General features: G+C 41.1%; 1 pseudogene; it reads right to left on the bottom strand.

Annotated features, from left to right (window-relative positions):
- Positions 1-48: 48 nt before the first annotated feature.
- Positions 49-4,114, bottom strand: LOC149226794 (uncharacterized; annotated as a pseudogene).
- Positions 4,115-4,374: the final 260 nt, after the last annotated feature.

Genomic DNA, 4,374 nt, shown 5'->3' with positions numbered 1-4,374 from the left:
CAACTTAACTCCCTTGACATTTCTTTTCCAAAGATGAGTGAAAATAATCCAATGACCACATAACACACATGATCCCGAAACAAGACTTATAAACAGCATTATGTGAATTAAGAAATCACGGATCTGTTGACAGCAACATAGTCCATTGACGTTCTATACATAGCTAAGATCTAAAATAAAGCATCTTTCATTGACATTTCAGACCACATCGAGCAAAAGAGATTCATCTTCAAAATAATAAAATAACCTAAACAGCCTGTGATCAGAATATCTTTCGGAAGGACAAAGATCCACCCGAATGCTTTTCATACAGCTTCAGCATATGTAATGTGTTTATTCTGGAGAGCGTGCCCAAAGATACCGGCACATTTGAAACCTTGAGATGGAAATTCTGCATCTGACGACCCTCTCATTAAAAAATCACTGTGCCCTTTCCCACAGGAATGCTTGGCAGGCATATTGAGCAGAACATCATCCTCTTCCATCCTCATATTGAACATAGGAGCTTCCCAACCAATAGTTTTATCAAGCACTAACATAGAGTTCCTTGAAGCTCAAACATCTACCAACATTCTATTCTCATATGATGAAGACCACAATCTTGAACGATCACTATCGCTATTGTAGCTTCGCTTGGAATGATGTTTCTTGTCATTTTTATTTCTTCCACTTGTATGACTTGATTTCCCTTTGTGCCTGTGCTTGCGATCCTTCTTTTTTGATTGGTGCCACCGATGATTTTTAACAGTGTAACAAACAGAACTGATCTGAGGTTCTTGAACATCAGGTGCCTATTTCACAGAGAGTTTGGGTCTAGGGCCCAAACCAAGCGGTGCTCCCTAAATGTATAAACCCGTGTATTGACACATATCACCTAGAGGTTTCTACGTCTGAATATTTACAATAATTAATGGGGGCCATAAAATAAGGTCTTCTTGTTTAGCTCTTGCTTCAATCAAACACAACGACTGATATGACTTTGCGTTATCAGGTGGCGCATCTTGATTCCACCCCACAAGGACACACACCGCTTTATATTGTCTTGACACCTGAACGAAGCACTAAATTATCCACATTTGCCTTACGTTCACACTTCTGGTCTTCACTCTGCCCCTTTGCTCTCTTTTCATCTTTTGCTGTGTTAATATTGTCACCAGTGACCATCCTCACTCCAATGCCTGTAGTTCTACAGAGTTCAATCGCTTCTTTGATACCAGGACGCACGGGATCCTTGATGCCAACAATGCATATACATGTATAACCATTTGTAGGAATGGTTTGTCTCTAGAATTTCAAGTTTTACCTCTTCACTAATCATCACCTCACCCCCTGTATTCTGGAATATGCACTTTACAACTATCATACGATTTGTTGTTAGGGTCCCTGTCTTATCATTACAACTACATGTTGCTGATCCCATTGTCTCACATGCTGAAAAATGCCGCACAAGTGCTTTATCATTCATCATCTTCTTCATAGCAAAAGCAAGGCTTAATGTCACCGCCAATGGCAAACCCTCTTCTCCTTATCTAAATCTCTGAACTGCAATGATTGCCGGTAATCACTGACTGCAGTCACAAACACAACTATAAAAACGCTGATAAGAATACTCCAATGAAGATCAAGTTGTTGAATGTGCCACGCAATACATTTATCTTTTCTATATCTCTAGAGCTTATTTCGTTGAACACCTGGCAGAAGACAAATGTATTAAAGATCAGTGTGTTTAAAATTTATTCTGCATCAGAACCATGTAACTCAAGAAGCCGTATTCCTTCCATCCCCAGAAACTGAAGAAGGCGGTCAACAATTGCTGTAGGAGAGGGCCAACAACGCAGAAATGGGGAATGTCTTTGTCACTGTTTCATTTTGAGGATCTAATAACCGCACCAGACAAGATACATGGTCATCAATTTAATGAATTCTTTTCTGTTTGTATCGACAACAAATAGACTAGAGAGTGCCCTTACAGCAAGTGGTTGAGAGAAGCTAGGCTTGCCATCCAACATCTGTGCAAGCAGACCAACGTACCCTGCCTCCCCTAATGCTCTCTCTATTAATGATAGATTACAGATGGCCGAGGCTGCCAACTCTTGAATTGCAGAAGATCCATTTTTGAGGAGAACTATGAGCTGCTTAACAAATCCAGAGGACCTCAAAAGGTTTCTAGAGAATATGGATTGCGAGAGGCTGTGGATTCGAACAAATCCCCAATTTCGTAGCGCAGCCAGTGCAAAATATGAATTATGCGCTACGAAATCACTTAAAGCATGTTGCGCTGCGAAACTGCTGAAAAGGATTTATGTGCTTTACCATCAAACAAATGTAAGACATTTGGCATTGAAATTTTGTCAGTGATAACAATATCCTTCCGTTATATGTACTTTATTTGCCTTTATATATAAAGAAACACGTCTTTGTTCCCGAAACAATCTTTCTTTATGCTTATGAGATTCTTGTTTTGAATTCTTATGCAAGTAGTTACTTAAAGGTTTTTATAGCTAACTTTATAGCATAAAGATGGTTTATACATAAGTATTCCTACATGTACTGTTGTGTTCTTTGATTTGTTTGTCTTGCAGGTCAAAGAAAGAAGAAGGGAACTCCAAGAAGGGTTTGGACCCTAAAGGCCTTCTCGAACGTAGGACCTTAGGTACGTACCCTTAACATTAGAATTTGCTTAAAAGTAAAAAGAATGGCTGTGTGTGTGTGTTTCTTTGAATAAGCAATTTTGAGTCTGGTAGAGTCTTAGCCCAAAGGACCCTAGGGGTACTTTCCCTTCAACCACCCTCTAACATCAAAATTTTGTATGGATGCGTTACCCAAGTTTCCAGCAAGGTTGTATTCACTTTGAATAGACTTATGTCCACTTCTCATCTTATCTTTCTCTAAAACCTTCTCCTTCTCTGTTGGGTTGTTGGGGCCTGACCCAGGTTCGGAGTTAATTAGCCAAACAAATCCCTATACTACTATCCCTTTCAGCAACAGTTCACGGAGCATGGACTGAGGTCTCACCCGAAGTAGTATGGGATGATGCTAGAACCTGGTTTTCGCACCCTTGAGATGTCTGAGAGGTTCAACTGGTCCTTTGTTTGTTCCTGCACACAGGTGGCTTCACGCACCTTCCATTACTCGCGGCCTAATACCCTACCTTCGCGCAGCCCTAACCAGGGGTTTTGCATCGCTTTGCGCTATTACCACAGATCATATTTATCTTCTGATATTAATTAAGCACCTTTGCCTACTTAAATGTCTTAAGTTATACTTAACAATATAAAACATTCATACAGGTTCGCATAGTAAATAAACAGTATACTTGCAAATTATATCCAAACATGCATTAAAACAGGAAAGGATACACAGAATTATATAAAAACTTCTCTTTATTGATTCTTCCAATGGTTACAGACTTTACCCACCCTGCTCACTCAACTGCAGGGATCCGTGCACTCAGCTACAGACTACTAGGCCTCTACACACTCAGTTGCACAGCCTTTTACTACCCTACAACCCACAGACACACTTTATACTTTGACTCAATCACTTAGACTTCTCATGCTTCTATTCTCTTCATTTATTAGTTAGCTTTTACACTTAGAGCCTTTCTCTATTTATACAATCCCATGGTCCACAGACCATGGGTAGGTCTATCCAGCCTACATTACATTACAAAAACTAGGGTGGACAACCCTGTGACTTTATTATACTTTCGTGCCCCACGCCCGCAATTCGCAGAGCTTTTACAACAAGATTCAGTCAAAACTTAGTTTTTAAGCCCCAAAACATGCCTTGGGGGGATTCCATGCCCAACAGGCCCCCAACACAAACATCGTGACTCGCCCTCGAGTCACTCTGTCGGCACGGATATCTTTGTGTGAAGTCCCTCCAACTGTTCTCGAACTACGGCAAGGTCAGCAGCACACTAAGCTACTGCTTACTAGATCTACTACATACATTGTTCCAAGACCTCTGTGTCAGAAGTGCTTCTTTACATTAGTGTGTGCATCCCCTGCATTTGTGCATGCTTACCTTCAATTTCTGCTATGTTGGCGAAGGCCTCATCGATCCAAGGCTGAATGCGCTCCTTCAGGGCTACTTCTTTGTGTCGTGCCATGTCCACATGTTCTTTTAGCGCTTTAGCCTATTACATCCGCACAAGCCTCTGAGTGAGGGCCACCATCTACGAAGTTCCTTTGACGTTGTCATAATGCTGTTGTATTTCTCGCACCTCTGTCTCTAAGCACTGGATGTTGGGGTCCTCCTGCAGATTTTTGTGTACATCAAATGATTCTTCCAACATGCTGGTGTGTTCTCGCACTGCACTACCACTTTCCTCCAGTCCCAGTGTGATAGCGCTAGTGTGTTGTTCTCTAA

The sequence above is a fragment of the Pinus tabuliformis genome, chromosome J (genome assembly GCF_031772625.1).
Source record: "Pinus tabuliformis cultivar Carrire ecotype Pingquan chromosome J, CPIR1, whole genome shotgun sequence".
Taxonomy (NCBI): domain Eukaryota; kingdom Viridiplantae; phylum Streptophyta; class Pinopsida; order Pinales; family Pinaceae; genus Pinus; species Pinus tabuliformis.
This window is presented reverse-complemented; position numbering and strand designations above follow the sequence as displayed.